The sequence below is a fragment of the Aegilops tauschii genome, chromosome 4, assembly GCF_002575655.3.
Source record: "Aegilops tauschii subsp. strangulata cultivar AL8/78 chromosome 4, Aet v6.0, whole genome shotgun sequence".
NCBI classification, from domain to species: Eukaryota; Viridiplantae; Streptophyta; class Magnoliopsida; order Poales; family Poaceae; genus Aegilops; species Aegilops tauschii.
The window spans coordinates 490,608,759-490,621,577 of NC_053038.3; positions in this window are offsets into that span (position 1 = coordinate 490,608,759).

A 12,819-nucleotide genomic window follows, 5' to 3' on the forward strand; every position below is an offset into this window, starting at 1 on the left:
AACCGGCTTCACGCCTTTCTTCCTCATCTACGGTGCCGAAGCCATCATCCCGATGGACATAGAATTCGACTCCCCTCGAGTCACCATGTACACCGAAGAGGAGGCAAAAGAAGCACGAGAAGACGGCGTCGATCTGCTGGAAGAGGGCCGGCTGTTGGCACTCAGCCGGTCCACCATGTACCAGCAGAGTCTATGCCAATACTACAACCGGAAGGTCAAGCCAAGATTCTTCCAAGAGGGAGACCTTGTGCTCCGACTGATCTAGCGAACAGCCGGCCAGCACAAGCTCTCGGCACCTTGGAAAGGCCCCTTCATCATCAGCAATGTTCTGGGCAACGACTCCTACTACCTGATCCATGCTCAGAAGCCCAGAGCACACAAAAGAGATGACTCCGGCAAGGAGACAGAGCGGCCATGGAATGCAAATCTCCGTCGAAGATTTTACAGTTGATGCAGTATGTACCATGCTACCTTTTGTATTAAGTATGAAGACTCCGGGTCCCCCGAGAAGAGCTCGGGGACTACCCTCTTTTATTTATATGATAAGTGTTATGCCTATAAATGTGTTATTCCATCATTCCGCCCGGCACCGGGTTCGACCAGTCGACCCGGGGGCTCGCCGCCTTGTGCTATGTGGTGCTTCCAGCAGTCGGACAAGTAGTGTGTTGGCACCTAAACCTTCTCCTGCCAGAAGCCGCAGCTCGCAGAGCGACTGTCTGGTGGGCAGGAGTCAAAGGCAGAAAGGGTGTCCACATGAAAAATGGCTAAGGACCCAAAAGAACGCACATAGCTCAAGCCGAGCAGCCGGCCGGCCGGCTTCTATTTAACTTGCTAGCACTCTAATCGGCTCAGTACTTGCCCTCCCAAAAGTAGCTAAGTACTTGACCCAGCCACAGTCCGCAAAGCGGCTGTTTGGCTGGCAAGACGGCAGACAAGGGAGGGCGGCAAAGGAAAAAAGCCAAGGGGCAGAAAGCAAGAAAAGACAGAACTCGGCAAAAATATTTACATGACAAAAGGCCCATTGGCCAGCATTCAATAGAGTTTGAAATACACCCCGCGGGTGGAATTGTGCAAATTTAACAAAGTTTGTCGAGACTGATAAAACAGGAAAAGTAAAGATAAGTCTGCAGCCTAAGGAGCAGCTGAGGGGTCCGGCTGGTTGGAGGAGTCGCTTGCGTCGGCTGGTGGAGTGGACGGCTGGTCAGTCTCCGCTTGGTCGCCTCCAGCAGCAGTCGGCACGCTCGAGCGCGGCTCGTGGTTCGAGGCGCGGTCAAGCTGAGGCTGGCCGTCCGCTCCGACCTCTGGTGCATCTTCTCCGCTTTCCTCGTCCTCATCCTCCTCCTCTTCTCCCTCGTCGCTGGAGTCGATCACCTCGGCCGAGTCCTCATCGTCCTCCGGGTTCGGCCCAAACCACTCCGGTGGCGCCTCGGCGCCATTCTCAGCCAGCTCAGGGATGAAGATGCTTGTGTTGGTGTACTCGGCGATCGCCGCCGCCCGTTTGACAAGGTCACGCTCCACCGCCACCAGCTCTTCCTGGGCCTCCTGCCGAAACGTGGTCAACTGAGCTAGATTTAGCCCAGGGTACCACGCCTTGACGAACTCCAAGGCCCGGCGCGCTCCAGCTCGGGCCGAGGAACCCTTCCAAGCCTCCAGACGGCCGGCCGCCACCTCCAGCCAGTCGGCAGTCTGACTGGGAGTGCGCGGAGCCGGCATGTCTGGCCAAAGGGCGAAGATCGCCTGGGCCCCGACATGCTGAAGACGACGCAACATCCGATGAGCCGGCCGAAGGCGGGCCTGGATGCTGAGGAGTTGTTCACTAAGGGTCCGGGGGGCATTGGCGGCGATCTGCGCACCTTCCGCCCTCCACTCCTCACGATAAGTCTCAATGGCCTGGTTGGCGGCGCCAGAGTGGACAGGGAAGAAGTCTGCTCGGGCAGAAAGCAAAGAAGCCAGAAGTAAGAAAAAAGAAGAAAGCTAACTGTCAACCATATCTTCAATCCTGCCGAAGCCGGCAGTCAGCAACGCCTCCTTGTCGGCCCAGGCGGAGCGTTTGGTCTCGAACTCGGCGAGGAGATTGGACTCTTTCACCTCCGCCTCCTTCTGGGCCTTCTGGAGAAGCTCCGCCTGCTCTACCAGTTGCGTGGCCAGTCGGTCATGCTCCTCGGCCAGCTTGCTGCACTCTGCCTCCTTGGCACGCAATGCGGTGTTGGCTTCACCCAGCTGCTACTGCAGGATGGCGTTGGCCTCTGCGAAAGTGGAGGAAGAAAAAGGTGTCACCAATCAACAAGAAAGAATTGCAGTCACCGGGGAGATCCGGCCCGACTGCTCAGCAGTCGGCCCGAATCTCGGGGACTACAGCCCGCGGGTGTGCTGTCGCACCCCCGCAGAGAGAGAAGTTATCAACGATCAGCAAAGAAGAAATGCAGTTGCCGGAGAGATCCGGCCCGACTGCTCAGCAATCGGCCCGAATCTCGGGGACTACAGCCCGCGGGTGCGCCAGCGCGCCCCCGCAGAGAAAGGAAACAAAGACTTACTCCGGCTTTCGGACAAGTCGGCGGTCCGCTGGTCCAGCTCTCGGACGTTGGAGTTGAAGGTGGCCGCGCGAAGGTTATGATAATCCTATAGTAAATATATCAGACAACGTTAGCACTCGGAGCTTGCCAATTAAAGTTCCGAACCGCCTGCTCAGCAGCCGGCCTGAAACTCGGGGGCTACACCCAGTGGGTGCGCTGGCGCGCCCCCACGGAGAAATACAAGGACCAAAGATGAAGAAGCAAGAAACACACCCAAATGGCCGCTCGCGAATCCAAGAACGCCTTGTTGCACTACTTGAGAGCGTCAACCTCAGCTCGGAGTTTGGCCTGGACATCAAGAATCGCCTGGTTTAAGGATCCCGTCCCACCTCCACGCACCCAGTAGGTGGGCGCGACGCTGGTCGCTTCGGCGTCTGGGATTGACGAGCTCGCGGCGCCGGCTTCCAGCGGTCGTGGCGCTGAGGTCGCCTTCACAAGACGACGGTGCGTGGGTGTGTGGACCTCAGGAGTCGGGCCCATCACCACCTCGTTGCCGGCTGGTGGCGCCGGCGGGGCAGCCGGCTGCTTGTCTCGCGCCCCTCCAGATGGCGGCGGTGGAGGCATGGCCACGTCTGACATGACGACATCGCCGCCTTCCCTCTCCATGATCGGGTGCTCGTCGCCGGCTCCCCCAGTCGGCGCCGTGAACTCCGGTGGCGGCGGCGCGGACTTCAAAGGAACGATGAATAGCGGCTCCTGGCGGCGCGACTTCTTCAAGCCGCTTCTTCGCTGCGACATCAGCCTCTGCCTCCGCCAGCTTCTTCAGCGCGGCGGCCTCCGCCTTGTCTGCCTCCGCCTTCTCAAGGCGGGCGACTTCCTGCTCCTCGCGCGCCTCACGCGCGTTTCGTTCTTGCGCCTCCCGAAGGTCGGCCGCAGGGTCGATTCGCCGGGTGGTGGTGGAGGTCTCCGTCGACCCAGTGACGGAGGCGGCGGCCGACTTCTCAAGAGAGAGCGGGGCCCTGAATCAAGGAAAATAAAGCAAGCATGCTTAGACAGAATCAACAAGAAAGAAAAAGCACAAGAAAGGATACTTACGCCGACACCATGGGAGGCGCCTTCGGGAGCTTCTGAAACATGGCCGCCTTCGCAGCGGCCTCCTTCCGCCTGGTCGCAGCGGTCGGGTTCTTGGCCTTCTTCGGCGCGCTGCCAAACAAGACGACGCCCTGTTTACGCTTACGCGTGCCGCCTCGAGTAGTCGGCTCGGCGGAGGGGCCCGCATCCGCCTTGCCAGCGCCTCACGCAGGGCGCGGCTCGTCTTCCTCATCGTCATCATCGGGCCAAGTCTCGATGCCGCCTCCTTCTTTGGAGCCGCCTGCTCCGTCACGCCGCCTATGGCGTCGTCCTCCAGGAAGGCCGCCCCCAAGTCGGGGTCGTCCACGTCGCTCACCTCCCGGTCCGGCTGGTAGTCTCCACCCGGCCCTACGACGGCAGCTGTCGCCGGAGACATATAGATCTACGTTGAAAAGACCGACAGTTCAAGACGAAGATCAAGACCAAGACAAGTACCAAAAAGAAAGAGTTGAAGAACTTACCGCAGGCGGCGGGTCGGCGCGGGAGTATGTGATACGTCTCCAACGTATCTATAATTTTTTATTGCTCCATGCTATATTATATTCTGTTTTGGACATTAATGGGCTTTATTATACACTTTTATATTATTTTTGGGACTAACCTATTAACCGGAGACCCAGCCGAGAATTGCTGTTTTTTGCCTATTTCAGAGTTTCGCAGAAAAAGAATATCAAACGGAGTCCAAACGGAATGAAACCTTCGGGAACGTGATTTTCGGAACGAACGTGATCCAGAGGACTTGGACCCTACGTCAAGACATCAACCAGGAGGGCACGAAGTAGGAGGCACGCCTACCCCCCTGGGCGCGCCCTCCACCCTCGTGGGCCCCACGTTGCTCCACCGACATACTTCTTCCTCCTATATATACCTACGTACCCCCAAACTACCAGATACGGAGCCAAAAATCTAATTCCACCGCTGCAACCTTCTGTACCCGTGAGATCCCATCTTGGGGCCTTTTCCGGAGCTCCACCGGAGGGGGTATCGATCACGGAGGGCTTCTACATCAACACCATAGCCTCTCCGATGATGTGTGAGTAGTTTCCTCAGACCTTCGGGTCCATAGTTATTAGCTAGATGGCATCTTCTCTCTTTTTGGATCTCAATACAATGTTCTCCCCCTCTCTTGTGGAGATCTATTCGATGTAATCTTATTTTGCGGTGTGTTTGTTGAGACCGATGAATTGTGGGTTTATGATCAAGTTTATCTATGAACAATATTTGAATCTTCTCTTTTTTCCGTTCGTCCTTTTGTTTGCTCGTGTTGCCATGTGCCTTCTATATGCTTGCATCTGCGCTTGCTGAAAATCAATTGTTATGGATCCACTTAAAGTGTTCTACTTGCATCATCTTCGATCCTTATGCGCTCGTGCTGAAACCCCAACTAGCCTAGTTGATGGGAAATCTTTAGATGAGCATGCTCATCTGTGCGTCATCGTTTGTCTGAAAAAGGGAAGCTCTTATGGTATCATATAAATAGTTTGCTATGCTATGCTTGGAATCTTTGTGAAATTTGTGATTTTACTTGTTGCTCTAAGAACCCTAAAAACACCTTCCCTACCTATGTGAGTTCAATGATAATGAAATCTTATCTTCTTATGCAAAGGGTGTTTATAGTTACTATGATATCGAACAAATTGAAGAATTTGTCGTTTTTAAGGGTGCTCATGAAGTTGCTTCTTTGATTGAAAAGTATGATTTTACTCTCAACAAATCAGAAAATTCCATCATACTTAAATATTGCAATGAAAACTTTGCTCATAATGTCTATGTCCAAGAATTTATTGAAAGAATGACTGTTGCTTTGGAAGAAAATAATGATATGCATGAATCTATAGATAATGATGATTCCGATGATTTGGTTGAAATATTCCTTGATGAACATGATGCTTGCTATTCTTGTGGCCATGATGCCAATATTTATGAAGATGAATTTGCTATAGTTCCTTATGTTAAACATGAGATCGTTGCTATTGCACCCATACTTGATAGTTCCTTCGATGAAAAGCATGATTGCAATGATTTTACTATAAATTCTATTAATGTCAATTGTGCTAATAATATGCAAAACCCTAAGCTTGGGGATGCTAGTTTTGCTATGTCTACTACTTGTCGCAATGATCATGATTGGGGTGATTCTTCTTATGATATTGAAAATTTATTTAAGCCCCATGATGAATATGAGATTGATAATAGTGTTTGCAATATTATTGAAAGTGGGTTTGGAAGAGTGTCAACTTTAGATCCCACATATTTGGAGAATGTTCAATCTTATGAAATTTTTGATAAAAGTGGGTTTGGAGAGGTCATGACTTTAGCTAATGTTAGGGCCTGTTCGGCAGCTCGCCAGCTCCCAGATTCAGCGAATCCGCGAGCGGAGCTGGCCCGAACGGTGTGGCTCCAGGAAGCTGGCTTCTAGGATCTGCCCGTCGTCCATGCACAAAAACGCGGAGCCGCAGCTTTGCCGATCCCAGGAATTGAGAAAACTGGAGTTCGGGGTATTTACACAAACCTGCCACCGCGAAGTTGCTTACCTCTTCGATAGAAAGCCTATTAGCCTGATCCCCAATCTCCTCCGTCCTCACCCGCTCGTCAACCCTAGCCGCCAGCGACGGACAAGGCCATCCCGCCGCCGCCGGCCAACTCGTCCGACGACCCAGCCGCCGCCTGCCAACTCGTCCGGCCACCCCGACGACGGTCTCCTCGTCGAGCCGCCTCTTCCCCGACACCGCAAGTCGTTCCTCTGTCTCGCCACCCCGACCTGTCAGCAGCCGGCACCGCCTAAGGTTGTCGGCCTTGCTCCTCTGCCCCGCCGGCGCCGCTCCAGAATCTCAAGGTGAGCTTGTGCGTATGCACAACCCGTCCCCATCTCCATTCAGTTCATGTTACATGCAGTCAGACCATTTGGTTCAGAGTTTAGGATGTGCAGATGAGGCCATTTGGTTCAAATTTTAGGATGGCCAGATGAGTCCCTTTGGTTCATATTTTTGGATGTACCCTGTATCGATTTCTATATGACATAGTTGAGGTAGTCCCTGTACCGTTTTAAATATGTTCAGATGACATAGTTTAGGTAGTCTCCCACACTGTTTTTTTTCATGTTCATAAATTCAGATGACATGGACGAGGTTCAGATTTATATATGAGAGCATACAATCTTTTTAGAGGAAGTAGTCACTGTACAGATTTATAAATGAGTGCATACAATCTTTTTTAGCACACACAGTGACATGAACTTCTATATAGAATTGCCAACATGGTTGCTGAATGGAACATTGAGAATACAAGGATTGTCACCGAGTTGTTTGTCAAGCAAGTGAGAGCTGGAAATAGGCCAAATACTCACTTGACCTCGAATGCATATGATGAGGTGGGGAGGGAATTCAAACTAATAACGGGCTGGAGTACATCAATGACCAATTGAAGAACAAATGGGACAAACTGAGAGGTGAATATAGCATTTTCAAGAAACTTAAGTTGAAGGAGACAGGAGCGGGATGGGACATAGAGCGTAACACTGTGAAACAAGATGCGGAGTGGTGGAAGAAGGCAAAGATAGTGAGTTTTCATCCTCATGTTGTGCATACCATATCTTTCTTCTCTTTAATTGTTGTTAACAAATGCTATCATCGTTCTATATTTACAGGACATTCCAGGTTGTTACAAGTTCATGAAGCATGGACTTCGCAATGAAGAGAACTTGCGCATCATGTTTGAAGACATCACAAGTGACGGTTCCGATCACTGGAATCCGACTTCTGGCATCCCTCCTACTTCCACCGCACTAATATCAAGTGCCATAAATCTTGAGCAAATAGAAGATGTTGATCTGTTGGAGGATACCCAAGAGACACCATCTCCTGTTACGCCAAAGGTTAATAAAAGGCTTGGAAAGATCATTTGTGACACAAACAAGAAACCCAAGACCGCACAAGTCATGCAGGAGCAGATTACAGTGATTGGGGACATTTGTAAGGAATCACACTCAACATTTCAGTCGTTCTTTAAGCACGATGACACCACCTCTATTGCATCTGTTATGAAAGAAGCAATTACTTGTGGTGCAATAGAAGGTAGTGATGAGCACTTCATTGCCACTGAGCTTTTCATCAAAAGAGAGCAAAGGGAGATGTTTCTAAGCATGAGTGCTGAAACTCGTTTGGGTTGGCTCAAGAGGAAGTTCAGCATCAAGTACGGGAACTAGTTGTTTCCAATTTATGTCATATGTGTGATGGTTGCTTATGTCCTATGGTACTGAACCATTTCGTATCCTATGTGTGAGGTTCAACAATATTAAGTACTCAGTGTTGAACAATTGTTTCCTATAAGGCTTGTAATAACTTATTGGATAATATTTATGAAGTGGAGTTTCATCTTCATATTTCTTACTCGCCATGCTAACCTTTGTTAGTTAATTCATTGGTTGTGTATGTGCAGATGTCATCTGATAGTGACAGTGATGATGAAAACTATTATGAAATGAAGAAAAGAATGGTTCGTGCCCATGCACAAGAAATGAACATCATGTATCTAAGTGCATCAACCATATTTGAGAAGTATTGTGACAGTTGGGTGATGAAGGATGATCCTAGGACATCTATCTTGAGTGGATTTGGATGGTTGCAGGAGACTATCAGTACACGGGGAGAGACCTTCACCATGCTTAGAATGAAGGCAACAATATTCTTTGAACTTCATGACTTGTTGAAGGATAAGTATGGGCTGAGCCATTCCCCTTTTGTTAGTAGTTATGAGTCTCTTGCTATGTTCTTGTGGACCTTGGGGGCTGTGAATCAAATAGAAGAACCCAAAACCGTTTCAAGCATTCCGCCGATACAATCCATCGTAAATTCCATGAAGTACTACTTTGTGTGGTGAAGATGTCAGCTGACTACATCAAGCCTAAGGACCCAAATTTTAGGACCGTGCATCCAAGGATTCGGAATGACAAAAGGGCTTATCCACACTTGAAAGACTGCATTTGGTGCAATAGATGGGACTCACATTAGGGCTTCTATTCCCGAGGCCGCACAAGTGAGGTACATCGGAAGAACAGGAGCAATAACTCAAAATGTGATGGCAATATGTGACTTCGATATGCATTTCACGTATGCATCTATTGGTCAACCTGGTTCTATGCATGACACAACTGTGCTATATACCGCAATGCATATGGATAAGGCCACCTTTCCCCATCCTCCAAAGGGTAAGCATTTTTGCTTGTTGCAACTTATGTCTTATGTCCAACAACTTACATGCACCATTCTCTCTATTTTGTAGGCAAGTACTATCTTGTAGACGCTGGCTACCCTAACCGAATTGGATATCTTGCGCCCTACAAAGGAGAAAGGTATCATGTCCCTGACTTTCAAAGAGGTGCACCACCGAATACTCCTAAGGAGAAGTTCAACAGGATCCACTCGTCCAAACGCAATTGCATAGAGAGGGCCTTTGGAGTTTGGAAGATGAAATGGCAAATTCTTTTGAAGATGCCAAGCTACTCAATTGAAACCCAGAAGATGATAGTGGCTGCTACCATGGCATTACACAATTATGTTCGCTTCCATGACAAGTCAGATCTCCACTTTGTTCGATGTGATAGGGATCCGGATTATGTGCCAACAATTCCAGAACGGTATAAGAAGTTTGTTGTTCCTACAAATGCATCGGATACGTCAACTTCGGAGGAAAATGGTGTTGACATGGATCTGTTTAGGAACCAACTTGCTACTGACATTGCTCTAGGTTGGTGAAGATTACTTTAGGAATATGTACCACTTTTGATTTGCAGAACTTATGCAAATATTATGCTTTTGTTGAATGAAATATGCGTGCACTGTGTTGATCCTTAAAATATGAGTTGCCAACATTATATTTTCAGTCAAAATAAACATTTCAAGATGCATTAGTCATAATTTGCAGGCTTGAAAGCATAGCAAACTGGACTAAAATTGCTCTCTGTTAGTGAAGGAACATACAGAAAACGGAGAAAACGCTGTCTCCCAGCGATCTGGGCTGAAAAATGCCCTCCACTCGGTCCAAATTAGGCCTTTTAGCCAACTTTCCAGCCCCTAGGAGCCGGGCCTCACGTGACTTTCCCCCCAGCGTCCTTCTTGGGCTCACTTCGGCCTCTCCTCAATACCCAACAAGGCCGAATTCCAGTGAATATGGCTGGCAGCCCATGTGTGGCGACCGAAACCTGGAGCTGAGACACCGAACGAATTTCTCAGCGCTAGCGCTCGCGTCGGAAGCTGGCGATCCAAAATAGAAGCTGGATTTCAGGATTTATGGGAGTTGGGGAGCTGCCGAACAGGCCCTTAATCCCACTATTTTGGAAGAGTGTCAACTTCACATGCATGTGGACTGTGTTGAGAATATGTTATGTGATAGCTATTTTGTTGAATTTTCTTATGATCCTACATGTAATTATTATGAGAGAGGAAAATATGGTTGTAGAAATTTTTATGTTACTAAATTACCTCTCGTTTTGTTGAGATTGCTATTGTTTCTTTCCGCCTCCTTGCATATGCTAGATTTTGCTTGCCTTGATAATTTGTTTGCCTATAAGATGCCTATGCATAGGAAGTATGTTAGACTTAGATGTGTTTTTCACGTGTTTTATGATGCTCTCTTTGCGCTTCAATTCTTGTCTTTCATGTGAGCATCATTGAAATTATCTATGCTTAGCTAGGGGCGTTAAACGATAGCGCTTGTTGGGAGGCAACCCAATTTTATTTTTAGTTTTTTTTTTTTGCTTTTTGCTTCTGTTTAGGAATAAATAGTTGATCTAGCCTCTGGTTAGATTTATTTTTATGTTCTAATTATTTTTTATGCCAAGTTTAACCTATAGGATCTTCTTGGATGATAGTTATTTGATCTTGCTGAAAATTCCAGAAACATTCTGTTCACGAAAACAATTGTTAAAAATCACCAGAACGTGATAAAATATTGATTCCAATTGCAGCAGATCAATAAAAAAAGTTTCTAGGTCGTCCTATTTTAGTAGATTTTTTGGAGTTCCAGAAGTTTGCGTTAGTTACAGATTACTACAAACTGTTCTGTTTTTGACAGATTCTGTTTTTCGTGTGTTGTTTGCTTATTTGATGAATCTATGGCTAGTAAAATAGTTTATAAACCATAGAGAAGTTGGAATACAGTAGGTTTAACACCAATATAAATAAATAATGAGTTCATTACAGTACCTTGAAGTGGTGTTTTGTTTTCTTTCGCTAACGGAGCTCACGAGATTTTCTGTTAAGTTTTGTGTTGTGAAGTTTTCAAGTTTTGGGTGAAAGATTTGATGGATTATGGAATAAGGAGTGGCAAGAGCCTAAGCTTGGGGATGCCATTGGCACCCCAAGATAATCTAAGGACACCAAAAAGCCAAAGCTTGGGGATGCCCCGGAAGGCATCCCCTCTTTCGTCTACTTCCATCGGTAACTTTACTTGAAGCTATATTTTTATTCACCACATGATATGTGTTTTTCTTGGAGCGTCTTGTATTATTTGAGTCTTTTCTTTTTAGTTTACCACAATCATCTTTGCTGTACACACCTTTTGAGAGAGACACACTTGATTCGGAATTTATTAGAATACTCTATGTGCTTCACTTATATCTTTTGAGTTATATAGTTTTTTCTCTAGTGCTTCACTTATATCTTTTAGAGCACGGTGGTGATTTTGTTTTATAGAAACTATTGTTCTCTCATGCTTCACTTAGATTATTTTGAGAGTCCTACAAAACAGCATGGCAGTTTGCTTTGACAATGATAGGCATTCAAGATTAGTAAAAAAAATTCTTAAGAGTGTGTTGAATACTATGAGAAGTTAGATGCTTGATAATTGTTTTGAGATATGAAGATAGTGATATTACAGTCATGCTAGTTGAGTAGTTTTGAATTTGAGAAATACTTGTGTTAAAGTTTGTGATTCCCGTAGCATGCACATATGGTGAACCGTTATGTGATGAAGTCGGAGCATGATTTATTTATTGATTGTCTTCCTTATGAGTGGCGGTCGGGGACGAGCGATGGTCTTTTCCTACCAATCTATCCCCCTAGGAGCATGCGCGTAATACTTTGCTTTGATAACTTGTAGATTTTTGCAATAAGTATATGAGTTCTTTATGACTAATGTTGAGTCCATGGATTATACGCACTTTTTCTCTTTCCACCATTGCTAGCCTCTCTAATACCGCGCACGTTTCGCCGGTATCATACACCCACCATATACCTTCCTCAAAACAGCCACCATACCTACCTATCATGGCATTTCCATAGCCATTCCGAGATATATTGCCATGCAACTTACCACCGTTCCGTTTATTATGACACGCTCCATCATTGTCATATTGCTTCGCATGATCATGTAGTTGACATTGTATTTGTGGCAAAGCCACCGTTCATAATTCTTTCATACATGTCACTCTTGATTCATTGCATATCCCGGTACACCGCCGGAGGCATTCACATAGAGTCATATTTTGTGATTCCCGTAGCATGTAATTGTTGAGTTGTAAGTAAATAAAAGTGTGATGAGCATCATCTTTTAGAGCATTGTCCCAAGTGAGGAAAGGATGATGGAGACTATGATTCCCCCACAAGTCGGGATGAGACTCCGGACGAAAAGAAGAGGCCATAAAAAAGAGAGAAGAAAGACCCAAATAAAAAAAATGAGAGAAAAAGAGAGAAGGGACAATGTTAGTATCCTTTTACCACACTTGTGCTTCAAAGTAGCACCATGATCTTCATGATAGAGAGTCTCCTATGATATCACTTTCATATACTAGTGGGAAATTTCTTTCATTATAGAATTTGGCTTGAATATTCCAATGATGGGCTTCCTCAAGATGCCCTAGGTCTTCATGAGCAAGCGAGTTGGATGCACACCCACTTAGTTCCTTTTGTTGAGCTTTCATATACTTATAGCTCTACTGCATCCGTTGCATGGCAATCCCTACTCACTCACATTGATATCTATTAATGGGCATCTCCATAGCCTGTTGATACGCCTAGTTGATGTGAGACTATCTTCTCCTTTGTTTTTTTTCTTCTCCACTACCACCATTCTATTCCACATATAGTGTTATGTCCATGGTTCACGCTCATGTATTGCGTGAAGATTGAAAAAGTTTGAAAACACTAAAAGTATGAAACAATTGCTTGGCTTGTCATCG